This window comes from Periplaneta americana, chromosome 6 (assembly GCF_040183065.1).
Source record: "Periplaneta americana isolate PAMFEO1 chromosome 6, P.americana_PAMFEO1_priV1, whole genome shotgun sequence".
In the NCBI taxonomy this organism is placed as follows: domain Eukaryota; kingdom Metazoa; phylum Arthropoda; class Insecta; order Blattodea; family Blattidae; genus Periplaneta; species Periplaneta americana.
This window is the reverse complement of record NC_091122.1, coordinates 148,259,730-148,272,669: the sequence shown is the minus strand read 5'-3', so window position 1 is coordinate 148,272,669 and position 12,940 is coordinate 148,259,730. Positions and strand designations below refer to the sequence as shown.

Below are 12,940 nucleotides of genomic sequence, written 5' to 3'. Positions count from 1 at the left end.
GAAAAGTTACTTGACTCTTAAACTTTGGTCTATGTTGAGATCAGACGTCATCAATTGCTTTCATATAATATTATGATTTTTTTTACACAAATTTGCTTTTGTGTATCGAAGGAAATGTGATCACTAAATCCCTTCCTCGTGCATGTGACTAATGAATAGACAATTAGAGCGTGTGTTTTCCACTCTGAAAACCTTATATCACACCCGGGAGAAGTTATATATACCTAGTGTTCTACCCAATGGCAGATCTTTCACTGAAAACCCAGCATTCTCCAATTGTCCAATTTTCCGCATGCGATCCATATAGGCCTACCTGCATCTGATATCTTCTTCAGTCCCGAACTCTTCTCCCGTTCACCATTTCTTCCAGTGCATCCTTCAGAAGGCAGTTTCTTCTCAGCCAGTGACCCAACCAATTCCTTCTTCTCTTCCTGATCAGTTTCAGCATCATTCTTTCTTCACCCACTCTTCCCAATAAAACTTAATTTCTTATTCTGTCTATCCATTTCACACGCTTCATTCTTCTCCATATCCACATTTCAAATGCTTTTAGTCGTTTCTCTTCACTTCATCTTAATATTTATGTTTCTGCCTCATACAATGTCACACTCCACACAAAGCAGTACACCAGTCTCTTCCTTAGTTCTTTTTCCAGAGGTTCGCAGAAGATGCTCCTTTTTATATTAAAAACTTCCTAGGCCATTGCTATTCCTTTTTTGACTTTCTGGTTATGCGGGCAACAATTTCAGATTTTATTTGGTTACCGTAACTTCGCTTCAACTTTTGTGTATGTGTGTGAGTGTATGTATGTATGTATGTATGTATGTATGTATGTATGTATGTATGTATGTATGTATATATGTATGTATGTATTTATTTATTCTGGTGTAGTTAAGGCCATCAGGCCTTCTCTTCCACAATACCAGAAATACAAATACAATAATAGAAATAAAAAGAAAAAATACACTATAAACAAAGTGTATGTATGTATGTATGTATGTATGTATGTATGTATGTATGTATGTATGTATGTATGTACTTATTTATTCTGGTGTAGTTAAGGCCATCAGGCCTTCTCTTCCACAAAACCAGAAATACAAATACAATAATAGAAATAAAAAGAAAAAATACACTATAAACAAAGTGTATGTATGTATGTATGTATGTATGTATGTATGTATGTATGTATGTATGTATGTATGTATGTATGTATGTATGTATGTATGTATTTATTTATTCTGGTGCAGTTAAGGCCATCAGGCCTTCTCTTCCACAAAACCAGAAATACAAATACAATAATAGAAATAAAAAGAAAAAATACACTATAAACAAAGTGTATGTATGTATGTATGTATGTATGTATGTATGTATGTATGTATGTATGTATGTATGTATGTATGTATGTATGTATGTATGTGTGTGTATGTAGGCCTATTATGTAGGCTTTAAAAAAATCTTTAATTGATATCCGGAGAAATAGATTCAGGCATACACTAGCGGGTCGCAATTGGAAAAGGATGGATCTACTAGAGCTAGTGTTTATTGTAATCTCTTCGCAGCCTACTGAGACATAGTCATGCTCCTTTTGATGGAGAAGTTAATGACATCAAAAATTCCTTGGTCCAGCTTTTATGTAGACGTACATTACCGGTATTTCAAATTGTTGTCCTTGTGATTCCCAGCAATAATTGCCACCTATATAAAATTTCTATCTACCCGTGATATTCTGGAATGTAGAAAACTAATAAAATCACTCCAAGCCCTTAACAATAAGTGACTCTACAGTGAAAACCTTCTCATTGTGGCATAGCCGGTAATGAAACAGCAAATGACCTAACAAGGAAAGGGACTCGCATCCTTCAATGTAGGCCTAATCCATCTGCAGTTCCCCACATAAACATACATAGAAGAGTACGTGAATCCTATATAGGCGATCTCAACAACAATCCAACCTACCAGACTGAACAAGGAGGAACGCAGTATGACAACAGAACATGATTGCCTTGCTAACCCAAGAAGGCCATTTTCGCATGGGTATAGACTACTGAACAACCCATACAGCATTATGTCGCCTGACCTTGAACTCGGAACATCTGTCTGTCTGCTCTACAATGTCAAGCTGTACTGCCATTAACAGATATTGGGAGGCCCAAAACAGAATGTTATCCATCCCATTGCTGTCCGAAGACAGGTCTGAACCTCATAAATGCCAGTAAGGCATCACTCATGAGGAAACTAAGCCAGGAGATAATTGGATAGGGTGGCCTGTTCCTTTCCCCCCCTCCATTGCATACACCGCTGACTAGTAACATATTACACTAATCAGACTTCAGACGCATACAAACAATTGTTCTTCCTCTGACACAGATCATCAAGTGAGATGTACTGTCTGATAATAGAAGTACCTATCAGCCAGAATCTCAATCAGAGATATCTCTCTCATTGCATTTTTTAATTGTTTTACGTTGAATTTAATGTATTTGTCATGGCAGGTATATATAGGCACTTTTAAAGAATTTCTCTACCCATTTGAAATTTCTTTCATAACTTATCTACTTACAGACCGATTATTTAGTCCTGACAGCTCAGCGACGCGAAAGAGGGGAAGTAATAGGAGGAGCGGGGAGAGTTCCGGAGTAGAGATAGGGCGAGCGGTCGGTAAAGGCAAGCGAGTGAATAACCCAAACACCCCTTGGCGTAACTAAATGGACTCGCCTGTCCCACGCGCACATCTCCGGCGACTGTCAGGACTAAATAATCGTACTGTACAAGCCATTTTGATTGTTAATCTCTTCTCTTGTGGATAGGAACAGTACAGTCTTCAAGCATACTACACAGCAGATTTTGTTTTAGAAACACAAATTTATTAAAATCACATATTAATAGGAAAAGTACATATTAATACAGAAAGCAATGAAATTCTTGATTACGTGCAGCATGCGTGATCTTAAAGCCAGCCAACGATGTTGTTTCCGTAGTAGGTTTTAACCAGTGGAGTTGGTTGTTGCTGTAAACAAGTTAAATAATGAATATTATAAAAAGGAATAGAGTGCATAAGATGTATTACCACTTGAAAAGAGGATACATACTTTATCTCCTATCTCACATCATTCAGCACGATAACGGTAGTAGGAAAGAATAATAGGAAGGCTGCAATTACAATTTCAATTTAATACATAACGTTTTTCTTTTCAAATTGCAGTAAATGCTCAGGAAAAAAATTAAAATCTTTAATATTGTTATAATGGTCAGGCAGAGGAATCTATTTGAAAAAAAAAAAAGTTAAATAGGTTGATTCATTTGCAACCAATAAATTCGCAAGCCTGTATTATAGGATAACGAAAATTCTGTGCAGAAAATAGGAGAAGTTAGAAACTAAATATCTATATATATAATTTGAACTGGTAATGGAAATTACGGGAAAACGGCTGAACGGATTTTAATAAATGACCCCTCATTTTGAAGCTTGGAACTCAAAGTTTTTCGGAAAAATAGTAGTTTTCAGTGAAATGTCAATTTTTAAACATAATTTTCCTATTTTCCAAAATCCATCTGTCGTCAGTTTTGAGAACTAGATAATAGCATTCACGGCCGACTTGATATTCCCTTCGCTTTTTTGTAAAGCAGAAGCGAAGCAAGCATCAAGACGGCCGTGTTGCATTACAGAATAAAACAAAACACATACTACAGCAAACAATATTACAAGAAGGCCATGATCTGCAAGAATGATGACATATTTAGAGCTCAAATTAAATTGGTTATTAAAAACTTAACTTATTAAAAATAATTTACAGGTTCGATTCTGTGGTGTGTAATTTTTTGGGTACAGCTGTGTATTGGATATTAAAAACTGCAAAACTTCAGGTGGTTTGATGACATTATTACCATTAGAAATGAAATATTATTGTAGTTAATGCCACGATGTGACTATTTTTCATTAATTATACATATTAATGCTATATTGATGATATGAAAGCGAAACGTTTTGGCGTTATATAAGTAGATGTAGAGAACAACTTAAATTAGATTTTGATTTCTATATTTTACTGAATGGCGGCTATATAGTATATATAGTGTATGTTACTGAAAGCTATAAAACTTACGTAAGATAATAATATTATTAAAAATCAAATAATTTTATATTTATTAATCAAGTGGGGTTGGGTCTTTTTCATATATTTAATGGCGGTGTGGTGTAGATATTTATATGCGTGGTTCTCTTCAGTACCGAGAGAGAGAATATCTTTTATTGTTATGGAAACAAATAACTTTCCGAATGTCTGGTATTCTTCATTGAAAATAAATCCGAAAAAAGTTTATTTGAACGTCTAATGAACTTAGTTTGCAGCATTTGCTGCACAAGCCACTAGTAATCATATAATTTTGAAATAAGAACACCGTTATGGTTTGATTCCTAACAGGGAAATGAAATTTTATGCCCCTCCCTCAGAAACCAGACGTGTTTCCCATGGTTCGCGTAAAGGGATTAACCATAAGTAATGACATTAATTTCAAGGAGTTATTCTTTGAGATATTTCAAACGAAAACGTTTAATACAATTTTGCTCGTTTTTGCTTCTTTTTCGAGAAGAAAAATATTGTATATGAAATATTTCATTGCTTATTTTGGGAAAGCTATTGAATTAATTTCCAATATACTCTGTCAATTTAATTGATAATAAATTTTTGAAAGAAATTTAGTTTTATCCTTTATATGTGCAGAAATTTGATCCGAACAAATGTAAGATTTTGCAGTAGCGTACGCAGAATTTTGTCAGAGGGTGGGGGTCATTATTAAAATTGTCTTTTTTTCTCTTATAAGGAGAAGAAGCCCAAAGACTTGCACTGCAGCCTACAATTTACATTATCGGTATTTTAAATTTTGTGTATTATTATTATTATTATTATTATTATTATTATTATTATTATTATTATTATTATTATTATCAGCTTAGTTTTCACAGGGGGATGTGAAACTGTTTCAGGAAGGTTCGCGACAACATCGTCACGTTACAGCTGCGAAGAAACATTTGTAAATGTGAAATTTGCACTAAACTCACGAGAATCACTACGCAACTTTTTGCTAAAAAATTGTAAAATTGAGCTTTGCGTTCGCTTAAACACATCAAAGAAGACATGGACTTATCAAATGAAGTTTATATTAAAAATATGAACTGCCAAATACACGAAACGTCAAATGAACATTTCACAATAAAGTCAGAGCTCAAACTAATAAACGGGTGAATATCGCTCTTAAATGAGTTTAAAATCGACAATGCACAATATTTAACATATGGATTGCAGAACTGTCAAAACAATTTTTCAATATGTTTCACAAGTTACATTTCATATTGTGTCAGTTTAATTTTATTACTAGGTTAGTATAGGTGGTAAGTCTTTTTATGATAAACAGAACATTGTTATAATTCGAACGTGCCGCAACACCAAGCACAGGGATAATACTGAAGGATGGGTAGATTTTGTTACTCTGATAGTGAAAAAATAGAGAAGGGAAAACGAATATGGATAAAAAAAAAAAAAGTAGCTACTAAGATCTAAATAGGCTATGTCACTTTTTTTTTTTCAAAAAGTTCAAGGGGAAGTTCAAACTCTGTAACCCCCTAGCGTATATCCCTGGGTTAAAGCAATAGAAGCCTCTGGGCTATTCCATCTCAAATCGACCGAAATATAGAGAAAATTGACCTTGCAATTTTTAAATACAATGAAACTTTTTCTGTCCGTAGACAACTATGATACAATGCTTTGTGCAAAGTTTGTTCATCAGAACTTCATAGTGTTTAAATTAAAAATATTTAAATTTATCGTATTTTCATAAAATTAGCAACTTTAAACTGTTGTGGCTCCGAAACCCTTTCATCCAATGATCAAAATCATGGTTTATTTTGATGCTGAAAAGTTAAAGTTTATATTGACATGTAAACAATTTTTCTTACTTTTTATGGAAATGGAGAAATTTAGATTTTTCTTCATTAAGACGCTTTTCCCCACGAAAAAATATTTTTAAAATATATAGTTAGATTCCGCATTGAAAGTACAAACAACATATTTTTTACTGGTGCACCGTTATAAGAAAGTATTGAAAATATCAAATAAAGGAAATAAATAGTACGCGCGTGAGCTAACCAGCTGACTGTGAGGCGGGATCTAGCGGAGGGAAGCAAGGCCAGGAGACAAACACGTGATGTTTCGTCTAGTAGCGCATAGCTGGGCTAGCTTTATCACAGGTTTTCATAAACACAGGAGTAAAATGACGCCCAACGCTCGCTTATCTTCAGCTCTCAGCCAGTGCGAGCGGTACTGCGCCGTTCAAGTCCAGGCGTATGAAAATAATTTATTTAATACCCTCGAAACTTATTGCCGTGACATTAAGCAAACAATGCCGAATCCCTCTTAATAATGCAAGTTTTTTCTCAATATTTTTTTACATTTTTACAAATGGGCAAAAAGCCTGAAAGCAAGTAAAATCAGATTATCTGTATATCTGTATACAATAAAAATAAGGATTACTTCTTAACATAACCTACCAAATGTCAGCTTCAAAATACGCTCTCGTTCAATGTTCTGCAATAAATGGTTCCAGAGTTCTGAGAGCTGAAATAGGCTTGTTTTTCTAAAATACGCTAAATTTATCGCTCAACAATACGAAAACCGTTTGACTTCCGATGGTATATTTTTGCAAATGCACTCTCCTCAGCACCTTGTATAAATAGGGAAATAATTATGGTATAAAAAGTACGAGGTTTTATACTGATCGATTTCATATGGAATAGCCCCTCTAAGGTTTAATACTTGTAGATGATAATCATATTTGAAACGTAAGTCGTAAATATTTCCATGGAATAGAGTCAGTAAGCGTATAGGCCTATGTTTACGAAAGACTTTCGCTGACATAATGAATAAGGCCTAGATAACGGAAATGTATAGTTAACTTTTATCATATTATGATTAGCAGTATGGTCTCAGTTCTATGAACTGTTCCGAAACTATTCATGCAGCTCCGTTAGTAACAGTGTTGCCAACTGGACGGAAATTCCGTCAAAACTGACGGAATTTCAACGTAACGGACGAGAAAAGAATCGCTTTGACGGGTGACGGACTTCATGACGGAAATTACGATTTACATCGTTTTTTTACTTTTTTAGCTACTGTTATTTTTAATTGCTTCAATTTTGGGGACACGCAGACCAACCCAGCATATCAACAGCAGAAATAGAAGCAGATAATGTAGATGAATTATTATTTCAATCAAGATTGGTAAGTAAGTTGTGTTAAAATTTCCTTTTTATTTGTATGTAGATATGAGTGGGTATTTTTTTTATTTTTACCGATTCTGATGGGGATACAATTTATGTGTTGGCAACCCTGGTTAGTAAAGATGTTCATTATCTAAATATTCATAAAGATTATGTTCTACCGTTAAGAACGTCATGCGGAAACAGGTCATATCTTTTGGCAATAGTCGTGATTTGAGTTGCAGAAAGACAAGACAAACAAAATCGTGATTACTAAACCCCATTTCAGTTTGGTTGATAGGCCTTTCCCCTCTACTCACACCCTCTACCATCAGTGAAGGGGAAGATATTATTGTCCATCTTACTAACGTTCGACTAATCCACTTTCAATATAGTAACAAATTTTATTATAGAAATGTTTACCGGTAATATATATTTCGATAGTCTATACTAAGCGTTTATATTTCATTTTATTACTGTTTATATCAACTGGCACATTAAAATGCTCCTGAGAGCAGAAAATAAATGTTTTCTTCACCGCTAGTTGCTACTCTACAGCATACACAATGAGACAATCTTCACTGTGTCACTCCCCACTAACTTCATAATACAAATTAACATTTCTTAATTTAATTAATTATTAGTTGGAAATATTGTAAGAACGACACTAAAATATACTCAAACATGTAATTGTCAAACATCTGTGTCATTATATTTTGTATTCATTAATGTACTATATTTAATATTTTATTTTCTAGTGTGTACAGTTTAGGGGGTGCAGGTATAAGAGGTAACAGCTACCGGTCTGTCACTGATGGACTCAGGGCAAGTAGAAGGGGAAAGAAATGCTTTCGCAGCCTCTCAACTTGTATGAAATGTCGTTTAGTAACAACGTACAGTATCATAGATGTTATGTTATGTTTTATTTAACGACGCTCGCAACGGCAGAGGTTATATCAGCGTCGCCGGATGTGCCGGAATTTTGTCTCGCTGAATATCATAGATCGGTCAGATTCCTAATCAAATTTGTAAAACAAATTGCTACGTTAAATTCATATAAAAATAGAAAGTTGTTACTGTTAGTAGCTGGGGGGCGTTGTCCATTCCGACATCCAGGTGCTCCTGGACCACCAGAGCCGGGAGATCCTCGAGGACCGTCAGGAGCGACTGCCGTGTACACAACGCTGTCCCACTGAAAGCAACGTTATTGGATAATATTAAGATCTCATGCTATCAAACACGACATATCTCCCATTCACAGCACAGTAATGGCTGTAAATCACGGAGTAGCACTTAAATCAAGAAGGAGACGAGTAGGTAGGAAGCGATGGGGTCTGTACAGCGTTCTGGTCGCCATTTTTTTCTCTCGCAAAACAAGCTTCAACTATCATTGATGCTTGAGCAGACAGGTAGACAAAGCTTGTCGGTCTTAGCCACTTCTCATTATAACCAAAGCCACCGTTTTTGGCGCGTGACATAAGTAATGGGAACCTTGAGAGCGAGTATCTTATCTTTGCCACAGTCTGTGAGCGATAAAACTGACAACTGTGGTGCTCACTGACTGGCTTCTTACTTATGGACACGCGCCAAAAACGCTGGCACTGGCTGTATATCTTGTGTCCGCTGGTTAGGTTTATCGGACACAAGCAAAGCTTTGGTTGAACCGTGTTCCCGAGATGTTATTATGAAAAGGCTCAGGGCTTTCCCTTTGAGAACGTTACTGAATGTTTAATGGTTGAATAAGTAGGGCATATCTCTTTCGTAGTTATGAGCAGACAGCGGATTTTCGGTCCCGATACTGAACGTTAGTTGTACGTCAGTTTCAGGGAGATCATTGAACTGATTGCTAAACTTCCTCCATACGCCAAGGTACGTGACGTCTTTTTGCTGTGTAGGGACCGAAAATCCGCTGTCTGATTATGATAAGCATTTAATCAATTGGTATTATTTATGTAATTAAATTTTACAAAATACAAGTTCTTCTACCAAAGGTTTCACATTACTAGTGAAATATTTCTGAAAAGGAAATTTAGCCTAAAACCACCAATAACAAAAATTTCTCGCACTTTTGACTGTACATCACCTCAAATTCATGTCTTACACAATAGCTATTTTAAAAAAACTATAATATGACTAGAAGACAACTCAAACTGAATTCTATAAACAAGTAAAAACTTTAGTACTATAGCTCGCGCAAGGAACGATTACCGAAAAAAAATGGCGTTACTGTCTGTTTTGACGTGTGTATGTAGGCACGCCGAAGGAGCGAGAGGTAGGGGCCGATGGAAGTAGGCCTACTGTCCCTTCCTAGAAGATGAACAGATGGGGACATCGCCTGTGGAAATTAAGGGCGTAGCAAGAGAAAAATCCGAAGCGAATTAAACGCGCAACATTATGTTTACGAATAAAATAATGATGCTCTGAGAGGGGAACGCTCCATCACTACATAATAAAATAAACGCACTTGGAACAAGACACGTATTCATATGCAGTGGAACTGAAACTAAAACCGTAATGTAAATATCACAACGCAAGGCTGATTCTTTCGATGTCGTTTCACTTCCGACTGTACTCTTGAATATCATTCAAGTTATCTCATGACCTTTCCTGTCACCCGCTCTTCCTTATCGAATTCTTTCGTTCGCATTCCTGTCGCCGGTAATCCCTGCTTGCGAGACCTATAACATAAAGGTTCGATATCAGAATAAATGTCACGTTAACTATTAAACAGACTCGAGAACCACTTCGAACATTCCAGAGTTCTTCGCGAACCAATTTGGACCATTTTAAGTAGAGTCACCCCGATCTTGTTAGTTTTATTTTCGTATGTATTTTAACAAGGGAAGATAAGTATTAAATCTATCTATTAGTCCCTCTTGAGAGGAGGAGCACGAGCTGGCGACTGCCATCGCACGTAGACCGCTTGATTTGGCCTACTATACTACCCGGAATGGAATGACGTGCAAGCTTTAAAGGGACATATAGGTCCAAACTGACCAAAAATCACATTTTCTAAATCCAGTTTGAAAAATATTACATAGTGTTGGGAATCCTTCCACAGAATTTTACGTCCCAAATGTTAGTCTAAATGGGTTTTAAAATTTAAAGAGCCATGGCTTGTTAAGTGCCACGCCCCTTCTCTGTGGACTGGAAAATAATTGTAAAAATGATTCTTCTTCAGGATTTAGAATAATTGATTTATCAATTCTTTCGTGTGCTACAAACAGTACCTGTTGCTGTTGTTGTTCTTGTGTGTCACAAGAGGTAAATACACTTAATCGTGTGACATGCATATTCAAACTTTACGACTTGTTATCCGCAGTACCCAATTTTCAATAAAGAAGGAACATTTTCTCAGAAACTATTTGAGATAAATTAATTAAATTTTGTGCACTCCTTTACTATTGCATAATGAAAATCTTCCTGTAAAAAGGTTTTAGCTGAATATTTAAATAATTTTACTTTGGCAAAGCAATGATATAAAAAATACTACTACATTTGTTGAAATTTCCGTTTCTTTTTTTTTAATTGTTCTTAGAGCATATATGTTTCAAGTTCAAAGCTGATGTACTCAGAAAATAATCACCCCTTTCGTCGAGTTTTCCTTCAGAAATCTCACTAAAAATGCCGAGTGTCAAACCCAGGTAGTCAAACCCAAGTATGTTTAAGGTGACAATCAATCGGCAGTCTGATTGACCTAAATTTAAAGCGTTCTTATATTTAAACCCAAGTATGTTTAAGGTGACAATCAATCGGCAGTCTGATTGACCTAAATTTAAAGCGTTCTTATATTTAAACCCAAGTATGTTTAAGGTGACAATCAATCGGCAGTCTGATTGACCTAAATTTAAAGCGTTCTTATATTTAAACCCAAGTATGTTTAAGGTGACAATCAATCGGCAGTCTGATTGACCTAAATTTAAAGCGTTCTTATATTTAAACCCAAGCATGTTTAAGGTGACAATCAATCGGCAGTCTGATTGACCTAAATTTAAAGCGTTCTTATATTTAAACCCAAGCATGTTTAAGGTGACAATCAATCGGCAGTCTGATTGACCTAAATTTAAAGCGTTCTTATATTTAAACCCAAGTATGTTTAAGGTGACAATCAATCGGCAGTCTGATTGACCTAAATTTAAAGCGTTCTTATATTTAAACCCAAGTATGTTTAAGGTGACAATCAATCGGCAGTCTGATTGACCTAAATTTAAAGCGTTCTTATATTTAAACCCAAGTATGTTTAAGGTGACAATCAATCGGCAGTCTGATTGACCTAAATTTAAAGCGTTCTTATATTTAAGCAAATGGTGCCTAATTTTAACTTATAATATCATGAAATTAAATTAAAAACCAGTTTTATAGTTTTCGAATTCACAGAGAACAGATATTTGCTGCAGAAGAACTCACCATGATGCAGAGCATGGCTATGGCCATCAGGAAGACAGTGATGAAGAGTTTCATGTTGGTTGTTGTAGGCTCTATCTAACGAGAGTATACCTCTACCATATCTGAGCGCCGTATTTATATCAAAATGCAATTGTTGTAACTTCCTCATCACCAGAGCATCCGACAGAGGCTGTGAATTCACCAACAGCGATAAATCAACAAATGTTAATATATTTATTCACGCTTCTCTCGCTCTGAAAGAACCTCTCATGTTTGCATGCCTGTAATTGATGGGGAGTATATGTTGGATTCATCATAAAATGTATGAATAAAGGAATTGTTGATACAGTTTTTATACGAGATCAAAGGTAACAGTGTTTATTTCTGTCAGTCGCATCGCATTATTTACGAACAACGCCACAGAAATTACATAACTTTCAACTCATTCAAATGATTCCATTTAATTTGTAGAGTAATTTGTAGTCGTGAAAGCATATTATGCAATTATGAGGGGCATCCGGCTGACGCGACGCCGGCATCACGAATGCAAATTATTACAAACTTCGAAACAGTAAGCAGAGTTCTGGTGAAACGCGTGCACTACTTTCCTTCGAAATAGTGAGTGAAAAATCTGTCTCTTCTCGCCGTATGTTAACTTTCATTGTTTTTCAAAACAACGCAGGTTTTGCTAAAGATAGGTCCTTCATACTGTCGGCACCTCGATACTTCGACATTTCGACACTTTCGATGCCTCCATACTTACGACACCTCGATACATTCGACACACCGATACTTTCGTCACGTCGATACTTTGATATTTTCGACACCTCGATTTTTCGACACTTCGACACTTTCGATAACTAGATATTTTCGACGCCTCGATACATTCAACACCTCGATACTTACAGAACTTCGACACAATCGATATTCCCATACTTTCGACACCTCGACACTTTTGACACCCTAACACTTTCGACACCCTGACACTTTCGACACATCGATACTTTGATGTTTTCGACACTTTCGACGCCATACACTGTCGATTCCTCGATACTTACGACACTCCGACACTTTCGACACCCGATACTTTCAAAGCCTCGATATTTTGACACTTTCGACGCCTCGATACTTTCGACACCTGGACACTTTCTACCCTCGATATTTTCGACACCTTGCTACTTTCGACGCGTCGACACTTTCGATATCTAGATACTTTCGACACCTCGACACCGATATCTCGATACCCTCGATACTTGGAAGTATAGAGAGCGATCGATATTTTTTTAGAAGAAAATACTCGAT

General features: G+C 35.9%; 1 long non-coding RNA gene across 1 annotated transcript; it reads right to left on the bottom strand.

The window, feature by feature from the left end:
- Positions 1-2,842: 2,842 nt before the first annotated feature.
- LOC138701908 (uncharacterized) lies at positions 2,843-11,817 on the bottom strand. Its single transcript, XR_011332721.1, has 3 exons — positions 11,660-11,817; positions 8,330-8,444; positions 2,843-3,007 (listed from the first exon to the last, which is right to left on the bottom strand). It is a non-coding gene; the product is annotated as an uncharacterized lncRNA (long non-coding RNA).
- Positions 11,818-12,940: the final 1,123 nt, after the last annotated feature.